General features: G+C 43.3%; 12 pseudogenes; all 12 read right to left on the bottom strand.

Annotated features, from left to right (window-relative positions):
* Positions 1 to 556: 556 nt before the first annotated feature.
* LOC130286480 (U2 spliceosomal RNA) lies at positions 557 to 820 on the bottom strand (annotated as a pseudogene).
* A 1478-nt stretch (positions 821 to 2298) lies between these two features.
* LOC130289269 (U2 spliceosomal RNA) lies at positions 2299 to 2562 on the bottom strand (annotated as a pseudogene).
* Positions 2563 to 4045: 1483 nt separating this feature from the next.
* LOC130288186 (U2 spliceosomal RNA) lies at positions 4046 to 4310 on the bottom strand (annotated as a pseudogene).
* A 1484-nt stretch (positions 4311 to 5794) lies between these two features.
* On the bottom strand, positions 5795 to 6058 carry LOC130288524 (U2 spliceosomal RNA; annotated as a pseudogene).
* Positions 6059 to 7546: 1488 nt separating this feature from the next.
* Positions 7547 to 7810, bottom strand: LOC130289268 (U2 spliceosomal RNA; annotated as a pseudogene).
* A 1483-nt stretch (positions 7811 to 9293) lies between these two features.
* Positions 9294 to 9558, bottom strand: LOC130288185 (U2 spliceosomal RNA; annotated as a pseudogene).
* A 1484-nt stretch (positions 9559 to 11042) lies between these two features.
* On the bottom strand, positions 11043 to 11306 carry LOC130288522 (U2 spliceosomal RNA; annotated as a pseudogene).
* Positions 11307 to 12794: 1488 nt separating this feature from the next.
* Positions 12795 to 13059, bottom strand: LOC130287992 (U2 spliceosomal RNA; annotated as a pseudogene).
* Positions 13060 to 14529: 1470 nt separating this feature from the next.
* Positions 14530 to 14793, bottom strand: LOC130288747 (U2 spliceosomal RNA; annotated as a pseudogene).
* Positions 14794 to 16281: 1488 nt separating this feature from the next.
* On the bottom strand, positions 16282 to 16546 carry LOC130287991 (U2 spliceosomal RNA; annotated as a pseudogene).
* A 1489-nt stretch (positions 16547 to 18035) lies between these two features.
* On the bottom strand, positions 18036 to 18299 carry LOC130286479 (U2 spliceosomal RNA; annotated as a pseudogene).
* A 1472-nt stretch (positions 18300 to 19771) lies between these two features.
* LOC130286478 (U2 spliceosomal RNA) lies at positions 19772 to 20035 on the bottom strand (annotated as a pseudogene).
* Between the last annotated feature and the right edge of the window lie 451 nt (positions 20036 to 20486).

The following is a 20486-nucleotide window of genomic DNA, read 5'->3' as shown; positions in this document are numbered from 1 at the left end:
TCTCTCTCTCTCTCTCTTTTTCTTTTTATATATATTTTTTTCCGTCTTCTTCTTCTTCTTCTTCAGACCCTGTCATAGCACTAATGCCTTTCCAATACCACCAGCAGATGGAGACACTCCATTGCAACATTGGTTGTGAGCAGCAGTTTCTAAAAACAAATGCCTCATGGCGGATTTCCCATCCATCAATGGATGGTAAATTTTGTTTTTATCATTCACTGACCACAGAAACCAATGCATGGTCAAGCAACAGCAATGACACACCCTTGTGTATAGGCATGAGACCCTCATGTCATTTAACAGGATTCAGCACCACCCACAAGACAGCTACCTGTCATGTCATGTCAAACCTGCACAGGTGTGCTAGATTATTATTATTTAGTTTTATTTTATTTTTTTACACCAATCAGTGTGCAAACATGGTCATTAAAACGCTAAATGAATAGACGTTCATAAACCAGTCAGTGCAACTCATCATTTTGGTCTCCAATTCTCAAACTCAAATTCTCACCCACGGAGGATTAAATGAGAATCTTTCTTGTTTAACACTGGAATGGGGTGGTGCACTGTTCACTACCCGAAGATACTGCCACATCGGGTCAATGCATAGGGCGACAGAAGCAAGCTTCCAAATCAGCTCCCTTTCTCAAAAATCCATTTAATTTATGGTCCCCAGATAGGGAACGTATGTATCAGTATGTGCTCACAAGTCACCCAAGTGCAAGTATTCACACAAAAAAAAACGTGCCTCAGGATGCGATCTGTCGCAAGATCCTTTCTTTTTTTACACTTGATCTAAGCCAAAAGGCCTAGAGGGGATAACCGGGAAAGGGGTGGACCCAACCATGTCCCCTTCATGAGCACTCACATTACTCATAGGAATGGAAGGAAGGCTGGCAGCCAACCAGCCTCCCATACACTTTCTGGGTGGGTGGCAGTCAGCCACCCATACATACATACAGCACAGGCTAAACCCACATCATCACTTAAAAAAAGGACAGGCGACCATTGCACTCTGATGGAGCATTTAGCAATGCAATCCATAGCCTGGCTTTTGCCTGAACCCCCATCACTCCTCCTCTTGCATATAAGACAATATTTCAGATCTGCATATGAAAACAACACGCCTACCTTTGTTGCACATAGCTGCCTGCCTGTCTCTAGTTACCCCACTGGCTGTAGCTGCGTCCCTTCCGACATGGAATAACACCAACTGTAACGATAAACTGAAAATTAACAGTATAAACCTGCATCATTTTGGACTCTGGTATTTGCTGAATCCGGGTGACCTGACAATCGATGGTGGTGCCGCTGGTGATTCTGGCCTTCTTGGAATCTGTTGGGCCTATGTGTTAGCTCACACATCACTTGGGTATCCATGGTAACTACCACAACATGGTCATCTGCAGTTTACATCTAGCCCGTGGCATTGAATGGCATTTTAAAAGTGCTAAGGGTCCTGGTGCAATAATCCTCCCATGAGGATCAGCCTCAACGGCTTTGTAGATTGCACTCATGTCAGCAACTCCATATACATTTTTTTTTCTTCATGCTTCTTTCTTCATCCTTTTTTCTTTCTGTCATTCAGACTTTCATTCATTCGATCTCTCTCACTCACTTGCTTTAACTCATTTGTTCTCACTCACTCACTCACTCACTCAATCACTCACTCACTCATTCACTCTCACTCACTCTCACTCTCTCACTCACTCGCTCACTAAGTCAGTCTCTCTCTCTCTCTCCCTCTTTTTCTTTTTATATATATTTTTTTCCGTCTTCTTCTTCTTCTTCTTCTTCTTCTTCTTCAGACCCTGTCATAGCACTAATGCCTTTCCAATACCACCAGCAGATGGAGACACTCCATTGCAACATTGGTTGTGAGCAGCAGTTTCTAAAAACAAATGCCTCATGGCGGATTTCCCATCCATCAATGGATGGTAAATTTAGTTTTTATCATTCACTGACCACAGAAACCAATGCATGGTCAAGCAACAGCAATGACACACCCTTGTGTATAGGCATGAGACCCTCATGTCATTTAACAGGATTCAGCACCACCCACAAGACAGCTACCTGTCATGTCATGTCAAACCTGCACAGGTGTGCTAGATTATTATTATTTAGTTTTATTTTATTTTTTTACACCAATCAGTGTGCAAACATGGTCATTAAAACGCTAAATGAATAGACGTTCATAAACCAGTCAGTGCAACTCATCATTTTGGTCTCCAATTCTCAAACTCAAATTCTCACCCACGGAGGATTAAATGAGAATCTTTCTTGTTTAACACTGGAATGGGGTGGTGCACTGTTCACTACCCGAAGATACTGCCACATCAGGTCAATGCATAGGGCGACAGAAGCAAGCTTCCAAATCAGCTCCCTTTCTCAAAAATCCATTTAATTTATGGTCCCCAGATAGGGAACGTATGTATCAGTATGTGCTCACAAGTCACCCAAGTGCAAGTATTCACACAAAAAAAAACGTGCCTCAGGATGCGATCTGTCGCAAGATCCTTTCTTTTTTTACACTTGATCTAAGCCAAAAGGCCTAGAGGGGATAACCGGGAAAGGGGTGGACCCAACCATGTCCCCTTCATGAGCACTCACATTACTCATAGGAATGGAAGGAAGGCTGGCAGCCAACCAGCCTCCCATACACTTTCTGGGTGGGTGGCAGTCAGCCACCCATACATACATACAGCACAGGCTAAACCCACATCATCACTTAAAAAAAGGACAGGCGACCATTGCACTCTGATGGAGCATTTAGCAATGCAATCCATAGCCTGGCTTTTGCCTGAACCCCCATCACTCCTCCTCTTGCATATAAGACAATATTTCAGATCTGCATATGAAAACAACACGCCTACCTTTGTTGCACATAGCTGCCTGCCTGTCTCTAGTTACCCCACTGGCTGTAGCTGCGTCCCTTCCGACATGGAATAACACCAACTGTAACGATAAACTGAAAATTAACAGTATAAACCTGCATCATTTTGGACTCTGGTATTTGCTGAATCCGGGTGACCTGACAATCGATGGTGGTGCCGCTGGTGATTCTGGCCTTCTTGGAATCTGTTGGGCCTATGTGTTAGCTCACACATCACTTGGGTATCCATGGTAACTACCACAACATGGTCATCTGCAGTTTACATCTAGCCCGTGGCATTGAATGGCATTTTAAAAGTGCTAAGGGTCCTGGTGCAATAATCCTCCCATGAGGATCAGCCTCAACGGCTTTGTAGATTGCACTCATGTCAGCAACTCCATATACATTTTTTTTTCTTCATGCTTCTTTCTTCATCCTTTTTTCTTTCTGTCATTCAGACTTTCATTCATTCGATCTCTCTCACTCACTTGCTTTAACTCATTTGTTCTCACTCACTCACTCACTCACTCACTCAATCACTCACTCACTCATTCACTCTCACTCACTCTCACTCTCTCACTCACTCGCTCACTAAGTCAGTCTCTCTCTCTCTCTCTCTTTTTCTTTTTATATATATTTTTTTCCGTCTTCTTCTTCTTCTTCTTCTTCTTCTTCTTCTTCAGACCCTGTCATAGCACTAATGCCTTTCCAATACCACCAGCAGATGGAGACACTCCATTGCAACATTGGTTGTGAGCAGCAGTTTCTAAAAACAAATGCCTCATGGCGGATTTCCCATCCATCAATGGATGGTAAATTTTGTTTTTATCATTCACTGACCACAGAAACCAATGCATGGTCAAGCAACAGCAATGACACACCCTTGTGTATAGGCATGAGACCCTCATGTCATTTAACAGGATTCAGCACCACCCACAAGACAGCTACCTGTCATGTCATGTCAAACCTGCACAGGTGTGCTAGATTATTATTATTTAGTTTTATTTTATTTTTTTACACCAATCAGTGTGCAAACATGGTCATTAAAACGCTAAATGAATAGACGTTCATAAACCAGTCAGTGCAACTCATCATTTTGGTCTCCAATTCTCAAACTCAAATTCTCACCCACGGAGGATTAAATGAGAATCTTTCTTGTTTAACACTGGAATGGGGTGGTGCACTGTTCACTACCCGAAGATACTGCCACATCGGGTCAATGCATAGGGCGACAGAAGCAAGCTTCCAAATCAGCTCCCTTTCTCAAAAATCCATTTAATTTATGGTCCCCAGATAGGGAACGTATGTATCAGTATGTGCTCACAAGTCACCCAAGTACAAGTATTCACACAAAAAAAAAACGTGCCTCAGGATGCGATCTGTCGCAAGATCCTTTCTTTTTTTACACTTGATCTAAGCCAAAAGGCCTAGAGGGGATAACCGGGAAAGGGGTGGACCCAACCATGTCCCCTTCATGAGCACTCACATTACTCATAGGAATGGAAGGAAGGCTGGCAGCCAACCAGCCTCCCATACACTTTCTGGGTGGGTGGCAGTCAGCCACCCATACATACATACAGCACAGGCTAAACCCACATCATCACTTAAAAAAAGGACAGGCGACCATTGCACTCTGATGGAGCATTTAGCAATGCAATCCATAGCCTGGCTTTTGCCTGAACCCCCATCACTCCTCCTCTTGCATATAAGACAATATTTCAGATCTGCATATGAAAACAACACGCCTACCTTTGTTGCACATAGCTGCCTGCCTGTCTCTAGTTACCCCACTGGCTGTAGCTGCGTCCCTTCCGACATGGAATAACACCAACTGTAACGATAAACTGAAAATTAACAGTATAAACCTGCATCATTTTGGACTCTGGTATTTGCTGAATCCGGGTGACCTGACAATCGATGGTGGTGCCGCTGGTGATTCTGGCCTTCTTGGAATCTGTTGGGCCTATGTGTTAGCTCACACATCACTTGGGTATCCATGGTAACTACCACAACATGGTCATCTGCAGTTTACATCTAGCCCGTGGCATTGAATGGCATTTTAAAAGTGCTAAGGGTCCTGGTGCAATAATCCTCCCATGAGGATCAGCCTCAACGGCTTTGTAGATTGCACTCATGTCAGCAACTCCATATACATTTTTTTTTCTTCATGCTTCTTTCTTCATCCTTTTTTCTTTCTGTCATTCAGACTTTCATTCATTCGATCTCTCTCACTCACTTGCTTTAACTCATTTGTTCTCACTCACTCACTCACTCACTCAATCACTCACTCACTCATTCACTCTCACTCACTCTCACTCTCTCACTCACTCGCTCACTAAGTCAGTCTCTCTCTCTCTCTCTCTCTTTTTCTTTTTATATATATTTTTTTCCGTCTTCTTCTTCTTCTTCTTCTTCTTCTTCTTCTTCTTCAGACCCTGTCATAGCACTAATGCCTTTCCAATACCACCAGCAGATGGAGACACTCCATTGCAACATTGGTTGTGAGCAGCAGTTTCTAAAAACAAATGCCTCATGGCGGATTTCCCATCCATCAATGGATGGTAAATTTTGTTTTTATCATTCACTGACCACAGAAACCAATGCATGGTCAAGCAACAGCAATGACACACCCTTGTGTATAGGCATGAGACCCTCATGTCATTTAACAGGATTCAGCACCACCCACAAGACAGCTACCTGTCATGTCATGTCAAACCTGCACAGGTGTGCTAGATTATTATTATTTAGTTTTATTTTATTTTTTTACACCAATCAGTGTGCAAACATGGTCATTAAAACGCTAAATGAATAGACGTTCATAAACCAGTCAGTGCAACTCATCATTTTGGTCTCCAATTCTCAAACTCAAATTCTCACCCACGGAGGATTAAATGAGAATCTTTCTTGTTTAACACTGGAATGGGGTGGTGCACTGTTCACTACCCGAAGATACTGCCACATCGGGTCAATGCATAGGGCGACAGAAGCAAGCTTCCAAATCAGCTCCCTTTCTCAAAAATCCATTTAATTTATGGTCCCCAGATAGGGAACGTATGTATCAGTATGTGCTCACAAGTCACCCAAGTGCAAGTATTCACACAAAAAAAAACGTGCCTCAGGATGCGATCTGTCGCAAGATCCTTTCTTTTCTTACACTTGATCTAAGCCAAAAGGCCTAGAGGGGATAACCGGGAAAGGGGTGGACCCAACCATGTCCCCTTCATGAGCACTCACATTACTCATAGGAATGGAAGGAAGGCTGGCAGCCAACCAGCCTCCCATACACTTTCTGGGTGGGTGGCAGTCAGCCACCCATACATACATACAGCACAGGCTAAACCCACATCATCACTTAAAAAAAGGACAGGCGACCATTGCACTCTGATGGAGCATTTAGCAATGCAATCCATAGCCTGGCTTTTGCCTGAACCCCCATCACTCCTCCTCTTGCATATAAGACAATATTTCAGATCTGCATATGAAAACAACACGCCTACCTTTGTTGCACATAGCTGCCTGCCTGTCTCTAGTTACCCCACTGGCTGTAGCTGCGTCCCTTCCGACATGGAATAACACCAACTGTAACGATAAACTGAAAATTAACAGTATAAACCTGCATCATTTTGGACTCTGGTATTTGCTGAATCCGGGTGACCTGACAATCGATGGTGGTGCCGCTGGTGATTCTGGCCTTCTTGGAATCTGTTGGGCCTATGTGTTAGCTCACACATCACTTGGGTATCCATGGTAACTACCACAACATGGTCATCTGCAGTTTACATCTAGCCCGTGGCATTGAATGGCATTTTAAAAGTGCTAAGGGTCCTGGTGCAATAATCCTCCCATGAGGATCAGCCTCAACGGCTTTGTAGATTGCACTCATGTCAGCAACTCCATATACATTTTTTTTTCTTCATGCTTCTTTCTTCATCCTTTTTTCTTTCTGTCATTCAGACTTTCATTCATTCGATCTCTCTCACTCACTTGCTTTAACTCATTTGTTCTCACTCACTCACTCACTCACTCAATCACTCACTCACTCATTCACTCTCACTCACTCTCACTCTCTCACTCACTCGCTCACTAAGTCAGTCTCTCTCTCTCTCTCTCTTTTTCTTTTTATATATATTTTTTTCCGTCTTCTTCTTCTTCTTCTTCTTCTTCTTCTTCTTCTTCTTCTTCAGACCCTGTCATAGCACTAATGCCTTTCCAATACCACCAGCAGATGGAGACACTCCATTGCAACATTGGTTGTGAGCAGCAGTTTCTAAAAACAAATGCCTCATGGCGGATTTCCCATCCATCAATGGATGGTAAATTTAGTTTTTATCATTCACTGACCACAGAAACCAATGCATGGTCAAGCAACAGCAATGACACACCCTTGTGTATAGGCATGAGACCCTCATGTCATTTAACAGGATTCAGCACCACCCACAAGACAGCTACCTGTCATGTCATGTCAAACCTGCACAGGTGTGCTAGATTATTATTATTTAGTTTTATTTTATTTTTTTACACCAATCAGTGTGCAAACATGGTCATTAAAACGCTAAATGAATAGACGTTCATAAACCAGTCAGTGCAACTCATCATTTTGGTCTCCAATTCTCAAACTCAAATTCTCACCCACGGAGGATTAAATGAGAATCTTTCTTGTTTAACACTGGAATGGGGTGGTGCACTGTTCACTACCCGAAGATACTGCCACATCAGGTCAATGCATAGGGCGACAGAAGCAAGCTTCCAAATCAGCTCCCTTTCTCAAAAATCCATTTAATTTATGGTCCCCAGATAGGGAACGTATGTATCAGTATGTGCTCACAAGTCACCCAAGTGCAAGTATTCACACAAAAAAAAACGTGCCTCAGGATGCGATCTGTCGCAAGATCCTTTCTTTTTTTACACTTGATCTAAGCCAAAAGGCCTAGAGGGGATAACCGGGAAAGGGGTGGACCCAACCATGTCCCCTTCATGAGCACTCACATTACTCATAGGAATGGAAGGAAGGCTGGCAGCCAACCAGCCTCCCATACACTTTCTGGGTGGGTGGCAGTCAGCCACCCATACATACATACAGCACAGGCTAAACCCACATCATCACTTAAAAAAAGGACAGGCGACCATTGCACTCTGATGGAGCATTTAGCAATGCAATCCATAGCCTGGCTTTTGCCTGAACCCCCATCACTCCTCCTCTTGCATATAAGACAATATTTCAGATCTGCATATGAAAACAACACGCCTACCTTTGTTGCACATAGCTGCCTGCCTGTCTCTAGTTACCCCACTGGCTGTAGCTGCGTCCCTTCCGACATGGAATAACACCAACTGTAACGATAAACTGAAAATTAACAGTATAAACCTGCATCATTTTGGACTCTGGTATTTGCTGAATCCGGGTGACCTGACAATCGATGGTGGTGCCGCTGGTGATTCTGGCCTTCTTGGAATCTGTTGGGCCTATGTGTTAGCTCACACATCACTTGGGTATCCATGGTAACTACCACAACATGGTCATCTGCAGTTTACATCTAGCCCGTGGCATTGAATGGCATTTTAAAAGTGCTAAGGGTCCTGGTGCAATAATCCTCCCATGAGGATCAGCCTCAACGGCTTTGTAGATTGCACTCATGTCAGCAACTCCATATACATTTTTTTTTCTTCATGCTTCTTTCTTCATCCTTTTTTCTTTCTGTCATTCAGACTTTCATTCATTCGATCTCTCTCACTCACTTGCTTTAACTCATTTGTTCTCACTCACTCACTCACTCACTCACTCAATCACTCACTCACTCATTCACTCTCACTCACTCTCACTCTCTCACTCACTCGCTCACTAAGTCAGTCTCTCTCTCTCTCTCTCTTTTTCTTTTTATATATATTTTTTTCCGTCTTCTTCTTCTTCTTCTTCTTCTTCTTCTTCTTCAGACCCTGTCATAGCACTAATGCCTTTCCAATACCACCAGCAGATGGAGACACTCCATTGCAACATTGGTTGTGAGCAGCAGTTTCTAAAAACAAATGCCTCATGGCGGATTTCCCATCCATCAATGGATGGTAAATTTTGTTTTTATCATTCACTGACCACAGAAACCAATGCATGGTCAAGCAACAGCAATGACACACCCTTGTGTATAGGCATGAGACCCTCATGTCATTTAACAGGATTCAGCACCACCCACAAGACAGCTACCTGTCATGTCATGTCAAACCTGCACAGGTGTGCTAGATTATTATTATTTAGTTTTATTTTATTTTTTTACACCAATCAGTGTGCAAACATGGTCATTAAAACGCTAAATGAATAGACGTTCATAAACCAGTCAGTGCAACTCATCATTTTGGTCTCCAATTCTCAAACTCAAATTCTCACCCACGGAGGATTAAATGAGAATCTTTCTTGTTTAACACTGGAATGGGGTGGTGCACTGTTCACTACCCGAAGATACTGCCACATCGGGTCAATGCATAGGGCGACAGAAGCAAGCTTCCAAATCAGCTCCCTTTCTCAAAAATCCATTTAATTTATGGTCCCCAGATAGGGAACGTATGTATCAGTATGTGCTCACAAGTCACCCAAGTACAAGTATTCACACAAAAAAAAAACGTGCCTCAGGATGCGATCTGTCGCAAGATCCTTTCTTTTTTTACACTTGATCTAAGCCAAAAGGCCTAGAGGGGATAACCGGGAAAGGGGTGGACCCAACCATGTCCCCTTCATGAGCACTCACATTACTCATAGGAATGGAAGGAAGGCTGGCAGCCAACCAGCCTCCCATACACTTTCTGGGTGGGTGGCAGTCAGCCACCCATACATACATACAGCACAGGCTAAACCCACATCATCACTTAAAAAAAGGACAGGCGACCATTGCACTCTGATGGAGCATTTAGCAATGCAATCCATAGCCTGGCTTTTGCCTGAACCCCCATCACTCCTCCTCTTGCATATAAGACAATATTTCAGATCTGCATATGAAAACAACACGCCTACCTTTGTTGCACATAGCTGCCTGCCTGTCTCTAGTTACCCCACTGGCTGTAGCTGCGTCCCTTCCGACATGGAATAACACCAACTGTAACGATAAACTGAAAATTAACAGTATAAACCTGCATCATTTTGGACTCTGGTATTTGCTGAATCCGGGTGACCTGACAATCGATGGTGGTGCCGCTGGTGATTCTGGCCTTCTTGGAATCTGTTGGGCCTATGTGTTAGCTCACACATCACTTGGGTATCCATGGTAACTACCACAACATGGTCATCTGCAGTTTACATCTAGCCCGTGGCATTGAATGGCATTTTAAAAGTGCTAAGGGTCCTGGTGCAATAATCCTCCCATGAGGATCAGCCTCAACGGCTTTGTAGATTGCACTCATGTCAGCAACTCCATATACATTTTTTTTTCTTCATGCTTCTTTCTTCATCCTTTTTTCTTTCTGTCATTCAGACTTTCATTCATTCGATCTCTCTCACTCACTTGCTTTAACTCATTTGTTCTCACTCACTCACTCACTCACTCAATCACTCACTCACTCATTCACTCTCACTCACTCTCACTCTCTCACTCACTCGCTCACTAAGTCAGTCTCTCTCTCTCTCTCTCTCTTTTTCTTTTTATATATATTTTTTTCCGTCTTCTTCTTCTTCTTCTTCTTCTTCTTCTTCTTCTTCAGACCCTGTCATAGCACTAATGCCTTTCCAATACCACCAGCAGATGGAGACACTCCATTGCAACATTGGTTGTGAGCAGCAGTTTCTAAAAACAAATGCCTCATGGCGGATTTCCCATCCATCAATGGATGGTAAATTTTGTTTTTATCATTCACTGACCACAGAAACCAATGCATGGTCAAGCAACAGCAATGACACACCCTTGTGTATAGGCATGAGACCCTCATGTCATTTAACAGGATTCAGCACCACCCACAAGACAGCTACCTGTCATGTCATGTCAAACCTGCACAGGTGTGCTAGATTATTATTATTTAGTTTTATTTTATTTTTTTACACCAATCAGTGTGCAAACATGGTCATTAAAACGCTAAATGAATAGACGTTCATAAACCAGTCAGTGCAACTCATCATTTTGGTCTCCAATTCTCAAACTCAAATTCTCACCCACGGAGGATTAAATGAGAATCTTTCTTGTTTAACACTGGAATGGGGTGGTGCACTGTTCACTACCCGAAGATACTGCCACATCGGGTCAATGCATAGGGCGACAGAAGCAAGCTTCCAAATCAGCTCCCTTTCTCAAAAATCCATTTAATTTATGGTCCCCAGATAGGGAACGTATGTATCAGTATGTGCTCACAAGTCACCCAAGTGCAAGTATTCACACAAAAAAAAACGTGCCTCAGGATGCGATCTGTCGCAAGATCCTTTCTTTTCTTACACTTGATCTAAGCCAAAAGGCCTAGAGGGGATAACCGGGAAAGGGGTGGACCCAACCATGTCCCCTTCATGAGCACTCACATTACTCATAGGAATGGAAGGAAGGCTGGCAGCCAACCAGCCTCCCATACACTTTCTGGGTGGGTGGCAGTCAGCCACCCATACATACATACAGCACAGGCTAAACCCACATCATCACTTAAAAAAAGGACAGGCGACCATTGCACTCTGATGGAGCATTTAGCAATGCAATCCATAGCCTGGCTTTTGCCTGAACCCCCATCACTCCTCCTCTTGCATATAAGACAATATTTCAGATCTGCATATGAAAACAACACGCCTACCTTTGTTGCACATAGCTGCCTGCCTGTCTCTAGTTACCCCACTGGCTGTAGCTGCGTCCCTTCCGACATGGAATAACACCAACTGTAACGATAAACTGAAAATTAACAGTATAAACCTGCATCATTTTGGACTCTGGTATTTGCTGAATCCGGGTGACCTGACAATCGATGGTGGTGCCGCTGGTGATTCTGGCCTTCTTGGAATCTGTTGGGCCTATGTGTTAGCTCACACATCACTTGGGTATCCATGGTAACTACCACAACATGGTCATCTGCAGTTTACATCTAGCCCGTGGCATTGAATGGCATTTTAAAAGTGCTAAGGGTCCTGGTGCAATAATCCTCCCATGAGGATCAGCCTCAACGGCTTTGTAGATTGCACTCATGTCAGCAACTCCATATACATTTTTTTTTCTTCATGCTTCTTTCTTCATCCTTTTTTCTTTCTGTCATTCAGACTTTCATTCATTCGATCTCTCTCACTCACTTGCTTTAACTCATTTGTTCTCACTCACTCACTCACTCACTCAATCACTCACTCACTCATTCACTCTCACTCACTCTCACTCTCTCACTCACTCGCTCACTAAGTCAGTCTCTCTCTCTCTCTCTCTTTTTCTTTTTATATATATTTTTTTCCGTCTTCTTCTTCTTCTTCTTCTTCTTCTTCTTCTTCTTCTTCTTCAGACCCTGTCATAGCACTAATGCCTTTCCAATACCACCAGCAGATGGAGACACTCCATTGCAACATTGGTTGTGAGCAGCAGTTTCTAAAAACAAATGCCTCATGGCGGATTTCCCATCCATCAATGGATGGTAAATTTTGTTTTTATCATTCACTGACCACAGAAACCAATGCATGGTCAAGCAACAGCAATGACACACCCTTGTGTATAGGCATGAGACCCTCATGTCATTTAACAGGATTCAGCACCACCCACAAGACAGCTACCTGTCATGTCATGTCAAACCTGCACAGGTGTGCTAGATTATTATTATTTAGTTTTATTTTATTTTTTTACACCAATCAGTGTGCAAACATGGTCATTAAAACGCTAAATGAATAGACGTTCATAAACCAGTCAGTGCAACTCATCATTTTGGTCTCCAATTCTCAAACTCAAATTCTCACCCACGGAGGATTAAATGAGAATCTTTCTTGTTTAACACTGGAATGGGGTGGTGCACTGTTCACTACCCGAAGATACTGCCACATCGGGTCAATGCATAGGGCGACAGAAGCAAGCTTCCAAATCAGCTCCCTTTCTCAAAAATCCATTTAATTTATGGTCCCCAGATAGGGAACGTATGTATCAGTATGTGCTCACAAGTCACCCAAGTGCAAGTATTCACACAAAAAAAAAACGTGCCTCAGGATGCGATCTGTCGCAAGATCCTTTCTTTTTTTACACTTGATCTAAGCCAAAAGGCCTAGAGGGGATAACCGGGAAAGGGGTGGACCCAACCATGTCCCCTTCATGAGCACTCACATTACTCATAGGAATGGAAGGAAGGCTGGCAGCCAACCAGCCTCCCATACACTTTCTGGGTGGGTGGCAGTCAGCCACCCATACATACATACAGCACAGGCTAAACCCACATCATCACTTAAAAAAAGGACAGGCGACCATTGCACTCTGATGGAGCATTTAGCAATGCAATCCATAGCCTGGCTTTTGCCTGAACCCCCATCACTCCTCCTCTTGCATATAAGACAATATTTCAGATCTGCATATGAAAACAACACGCCTACCTTTGTTGCACATAGCTGCCTGCCTGTCTCTAGTTACCCCACTGGCTGTAGCTGCGTCCCTTCCGACATGGAATAACACCAACTGTAACGATAAACTGAAAATTAACAGTATAAACCTGCATCATTTTGGACTCTGGTATTTGCTGAATCCGGGTGACCTGACAATCGATGGTGGTGCCGCTGGTGATTCTGGCCTTCTTGGAATCTGTTGGGCCTATGTGTTAGCTCACACATCACTTGGGTATCCATGGTAACTACCACAACATGGTCATCTGCAGTTTACATCTAGCCCGTGGCATTGAATGGCATTTTAAAAGTGCTAAGGGTCCTGGTGCAATAATCCTCCCATGAGGATCAGCCTCAACGGCTTTGTAGATTGCACTCATGTCAGCAACTCCATATACATTTTTTTTTCTTCATGCTTCTTTCTTCATCCTTTTTTCTTTCTGTCATTCAGACTTTCATTCATTCGATCTCTCTCACTCACTTGCTTTAACTCATTTGTTCTCACTCACTCACTCACTCACTCACTCAATCACTCACTCATTCACTCTCACTCACTCTCACTCTCTCACTCACTCGCTCACTAAGTCAGTCTCTCTCTCTCTCTCTCTTTTTCTTTTTATATATATTTTTTTCCGTCTTCTTCTTCTTCTTCTTCTTCTTCAGACCCTGTCATAGCACTAATGCCTTTCCAATACCACCAGCAGATGGAGACACTCCATTGCAACATTGGTTGTGAGCAGCAGTTTCTAAAAACAAATGCCTCATGGCGGATTTCCCATCCATCAATGGATGGTAAATTTTGTTTTTATCATTCACTGACCACAGAAACCAATGCATGGTCAAGCAACAGCAATGACACACCCTTGTGTATAGGCATGAGACCCTCATGTCATTTAACAGGATTCAGCACCACCCACAAGACAGCTACCTGTCATGTCATGTCAAACCTGCACAGGTGTGCTAGATTATTATTATTTAGTTTTATTTTATTTTTTTACACCAATCAGTGTGCAAACATGGTCATTAAAACGCTAAATGAATAGACGTTCATAAACCAGTCAGTGCAACTCATCATTTTGGTCTCCAATTCTCAAACTCAAATTCTCACCCACGGAGGATTAAATGAGAATCTTTCTTGTTTAACACTGGAATGGGGTGGTGCACTGTTCACTACCCGAAGATACTGCCACATCGGGTCAATGCATAGGGCGACAGAAGCAAGCTTCCAAATCAGCTCCCTTTCTCAAAAATCCATATAATTTATGGTCCCCAGATAGGGAACGTATGTATCAGTATGTGCTCACAAGTCACCCAAGTGCAAGTATTCACACAAAAAAAAACGTGCCTCAGGATGCGATCTGTCGCAAGATCCTTTCTTTTTTTACACTTGATCTAAGCCAAAAGGCCTAGAGGGGATAACCGGGAAAGGGGTGGACCCAACCATGTCCCCTTCATGAGCACTCACATTACTCATAGGAATGGAAGGAAGGCTGGCAGCCAACCAGCCTCCCATACACTTTCTGGGTGGGTGGCAGTCAGCCACCCATACATACATACAGCACAGGCTAAACCCACATCATCACTTAAAAAAAGGACAGGCGACCATTGCACTCTGATGGAGCATTTAGCAATGCAATCCATAGCCTGGCTTTTGCCTGAACCCCCATCACTCCTCCTCTTGCATATAAGACAATATTTCAGATCTGCATATGAAAACAACACGCCTACCTTTGTTGCACATAGCTGCCTGCCTGTCTCTAGTTACCCCACTGGCTGTAGCTGCGTCCCTTCCGACATGGAATAACACCAACTGTAACGATAAACTGAAAATTAACAGTATAAACCTGCATCATTTTGGACTCTGGTATTTGCTGAATCCGGGTGACCTGACAATCGATGGTGGTGCCGCTGGTGATTCTGGCCTTCTTGGAATCTGTTGGGCCTATGTGTTAGCTCACACATCACTTGGGTATCCATGGTAACTACCACAACATGGTCATCTGCAGTTTACATCTAGCCCGTGGCATTGAATGGCATTTTAAAAGTGCTAAGGGTCCTGGTGCAATAATCCTCCCATGAGGATCAGCCTCAACGGCTTTGTAGATTGCACTCATGTCAGCAACTCCATATACATTTTTTTTTCTTCATGCTTCTTTCTTCATCCTTTTTTCTTTCTGTCATTCAGACTTTCATTCATTCGATCTCTCTCACTCACTTGCTTTAACTCATTTGTTCTCACTCACTCACTCACTCACTCAATCACTCACTCACTCATTCACTCTCACTCACTCTCACTCTCTCACTCACTCGCTCACTAAGTCAGTCTCTCTCTCTCTCTCTCTTTTTCTTTTTATATATATTTTTTTCCGTCTTCTTCTTCTTCTTCTTCTTCTTCTTCTTCTTCTTCTTCTTCAGACCCTGTCATAGCACTAATGCCTTTCCAATACCACCAGCAGATGGAGACACTCCATTGCAACATTGGTTGTGAGCAGCAGTTTCTAAAAACAAATGCCTCATGGCGGATTTCCCATCCATCAATGGATGGTAAATTTTGTTTTTATCATTCACTGACCACAGAAACCAATGCATGGTCAAGCAACAGCAATGACACACCCTTGTGTATAGGCATGAGACCCTCATGTCATTTAACAGGATTCAGCACCACCCACAAGACAGCTACCTGTCATGTCATGTCAAACCTGCACAGGTGTGCTAGATTATTATTATTTAGTTTTATTTTATTTTTTTACACCAATCAGTGTGCAAACATGGTCATTAAAACGCTAAATGAATAGACGTTCATAAACCAGTCAGTGCAACTCATCATTTTGGTCTCCAATTCTCAAACTCAAATTCTCACCCACGGAGGATTAAATGAGAATCTTTCTTGTTTAACACTGGAATGGGGTGGTGCACTGTTCACTACCCGAAGATACTGCCACATCGGGTCAATGCATAGGGCGACAGAAGCAAGCTTCCAAATCAGCTCCCTTTCTCAAAAATCCATTTAATTTATGGTCCCCAGATAGGGAACGTATGTATCAGTATGTGCTCACAAGTCACCCAAGTGCAAGTATTCACACAAAAAAAAAACGTGCCTCAGGATGCGATCTGTCGCAAGATCCTTTCTTTTTTTACACTTGATCTAAGCCAAAAGGCCTAGAGGGGATAACCGGGAAAGGGGTGGACCCAACCATGTCCCCTTCATGAGCACTCACATTACTCATAGGAATGGAAGGAAGGCTGGCAGCCAACCAGCCTCCCATACACTTTCTGGGTGGGTGGCAGTCAGCCACCCATACATACATACAGCACAGGCTAAACCCACATCATCACTTAAAAAAAGGACAGGCGACCATTGCACTCTGATGGAGCATTTAGCAATGCAATCCATAGCCTGGCTTTTGCCTGAACCCCCATCACTCCTCCTCTTGCATATAAGACAATATTTCAGATCTGCATATGAAAACAACACGCCTACCTTTGTTGCACATAGCTGCCTGCCTGTCTCTAGTTACCCCACTGACTGTAGCTGCGTCCCTTCCGACATGGAATAACACCAACTGTAACGATAAACTGAAAATTAACAGTATAAACCTGCATCATTTTGGACTCTGGTATTTGCTGAATCCGGGTGACCTGACAATCGATGGTGGTGCCGCTGGTGATTCTGGCCTTCTTGGAATCTGTTGGGCCTATGTGTTAGCTCACACATCACTTGGGTATCCATGGTAACTACCACAACATGGTCATCTGCAGTTTACATCTAGCCCGTGGCATTGAATGGCATTTTAAAAGTGCTAAGGGTCCTGGTGCAATAATCCTCCCATGAGGATCAGCCTCAACGGCTTTGTAGATTGCACTCATGTCAGCAACTCCATATACATTTTTTTTTCTTCATGCTTCTTTCTTCATCCTTTTTTCTTTCTGTCATTCAGACTTTCATTCATTCGATCTCTCTCACTCACTTGCTTTAACTCATTTGTTCTCACTCACTCACTCACTCACTCACTCAATCACTCACTCACTCATTCACTCTCACTCACTCTCACTCTCTCACTCACTCGCTCACTAAGTCAGTCTCTCTCTCTCTCTCTCTTTTTCTTTTTATATATATTTTTTTCCGTCTTCTTCTTCTTCTTCTTCTTCTTCTTCTTCTTCTTCTTCAGACCCTGTCATAGCACTAATGCCTTTCCAATACCACCAGCAGATGGAGACACTCCATTGCAACATTGGTTGTGAGCAGCAGTTTCTAAAAACAAATGCCTCATGGCGGATTTCCCATCCATCAATGGATGGTAAATTTTGTTTTTATCATTCACTGACCACAGAAACCAATGCATGGTCAAGCAACAGCAATGACACACCCTTGTGTATAGGCATGAGACCCTCATGTCATTTAACAGGATTCAGCACCACCCACAAGACAGCTACCTGTCATGTCATGTCAAACCTGCACAGGTGTGCTAGATTATTATTATTTAGTTTTATTTTATTTTTTTACACCAATCAGTGTGCAAACATGGTCATTAAAACGCTAAATGAATAGACGTTCATAAACCAGTCAGTGCAACTCATCATTTTGGTCTCCAATTCTCAAACTCAAATTCTCACCCACGGAGGATTAAATGAGAATCTTTCTTGTTTAACACTGGAATGGGGTGGTGCACTGTTCACTACCCGAAGATACTGCCACATCGGGTCAATGCATAGGGCGACAGAAGCAAGCTTCCAAATCAGCTCCCTTTCTCAAAAATCCATTTAATTTATGGTCCCCAGATAGGGAACGTATGTATCAGTATGTGCTCACAAGTCACCCAAGTGCAAGTATTCACACAAAAAAAAACGTGCCTCAGGATGCGATCTGTCGCAAGATCCTTTCTTTTTTTACACTTGATCTAAGCCAAAAGGCCTAGAGGGGATAACCGGGAAAGGGGTGGACCCAACCATGTCCCCTTCATGAGCACTCACATTACTCATAGGAATGGAAGGAAGGCTGGCAGCCAACCAGCCTCCCATACACTTTCTGGGTGGGTGGCAGTCAGCCACCCATACATACATACAGCACAGGCTAAACCCACATCATCACTTAAAAAAAGGACAGGCGACCATTGCACTCTGATGGAGCATTTAGCAATGCAATCCATAGCCTGGCTTTTGCCTGAACCCCCATCACTCCTCCTCTTGCATATAAGACAATATTTCAGATCTGCATATGAAAACAACACGCCTACCTTTGTTGCACATAGCTGCCTGCCTGTCTCTAGTTACCCCACTGGCTGTAGCTGCGTCCCTTCCGACATGGAATAACACCAACTGTAACGATAAACTGAAAATTAACAGTATAAACCTGCATCATTTTGGACTCTGGTATTTGCTGAATCCGGGTGACCTGACAATCGATGGTGGTGCCGCTGGTGATTCTGGCCTTCTTGGAATCTGTTGGGCCTATGTGTTAGCTCACACATCACTTGGGTATCCATGGTAACTACCACAACATGGTCATCTGCAGTTTACATCTAGCCCGTGGCATTGAATGGCATTTTAAAAGTGCTAAGGGTCCTGGTGCAATAATCCTCCCATGAGGATCAGCCTCAACGGCTTTGTAGATTGCACTCATGTCAGCAACTCCATATACATTTTTTTTTCTTCATGCTTCTTTCTTCATCCTTTTTTCTTTCTGTCATTCAGACTTTCATTCATTCGATCTCTCTCACTCACTTGCTTTAACTCATTTGTTCTCACTCACTCACTCACTCAATCACTCACTCACTCATTCACTCTCACTCACTCTCACTCTCTCACTCACTCGCTCACTAAGTCAGTCTCTCTCTCTCTCTCTCTTTTTCTTTTTATATATATTTTTTTCCGTCTTCTTCTTCTTCTTCTTCTTCTTCTTCTTCAGACCCTGTCATAGCACTAATGCCTTTCCAATACCACCAGCAGATGGAGACACTCCATTGCAACATTGGTTGTGAGCAGCAGTTTCTAAAAACAAATGCCTCATGGCGGATTTCCCATCCATCAATGGATGGTAAATTTTGTTTTTATCATTCACTGACCACAGAAACCAATGCATGGTCAAGCAACAGCAATGACACACCCTTGTGTATAGGCATGAGACCCTCATGTCATTTAACAGGATTCAGCACCACCCACAAGACAGCTACCTGTCATGTCATGTCAAACCTGCACAGGTGTGCTAGATTATTATTATTTAGTTTTATTTTATTTTTTTACACCAATCAGTGTGCAAACATGGTCATTAAAACGCTAAATGAATAGACGTTCATAAACCAGTCAGTGCAACTCATCATTTTGGTCTCCAATTCTCAAACTCAAATTCTCACCCACGGAGGATTAAATGAGAATCTTTCTTGTTTAACACTGGAATGGGGTGGTGCACTGTTCACTACCCGAAGATACTGCCACATCGGGTCAATGCATAGGGCGACAGAAGCAAGCTTCCAAATCAGCTCCCTTTCTCAAAAATCCATTTAATTTATGGTCCCCAGATAGGGAACGTATGTATCAGTATGTGCTCACAAGTCACCCAAGTGCAAGTATTCACACAAAAAAAAACGTGCCTCAGGATGCGATCTGTCGCAAGATCCTTTCTTTTTTTACACTTGATCTAAGCCAAAAGGCCTAGAGGGGATAACCGGGAAAGGGGTGGACCCAACCATGTCCCCTTCATGAGCACTCACATTACTCATAGGAATGGAAGGAAGGCTGGCAGCCAACCAGCCTCCCATACACTTTCTGGGTGGGTGGCAGTCAGCCACCCATACATACATACAGCACAGGCTAAACCCACATCATCACTTAAAAAAAGGACAGGCGACCATTGCACTCTGATGGAGCATTTAGCAATGCAATCCATAGCCTGGCTTTTGCCTGAACCCCCATCACTCCTCCTCTTGCATATAAGACAATATTTCAGATCTGCATATGAAAACAACACGCCTACCTTTGTTGCACATAGCTGCCTGCCTGTCTCTAGTTACCCCACTGGCTGTAGCTGCGTCCCTTCCGACATGGAATAACACCAACTGTAACGATAAACTGAAAATTAACAGTATAAACCTGCATCATTTTGGACTCTGGTAT

The sequence above is a fragment of the Hyla sarda genome, chromosome 8, assembly GCF_029499605.1.
Source record: "Hyla sarda isolate aHylSar1 chromosome 8, aHylSar1.hap1, whole genome shotgun sequence".
Taxonomy (NCBI): domain Eukaryota; kingdom Metazoa; phylum Chordata; class Amphibia; order Anura; family Hylidae; genus Hyla; species Hyla sarda.
This window is presented reverse-complemented; position numbering and strand designations above follow the sequence as displayed.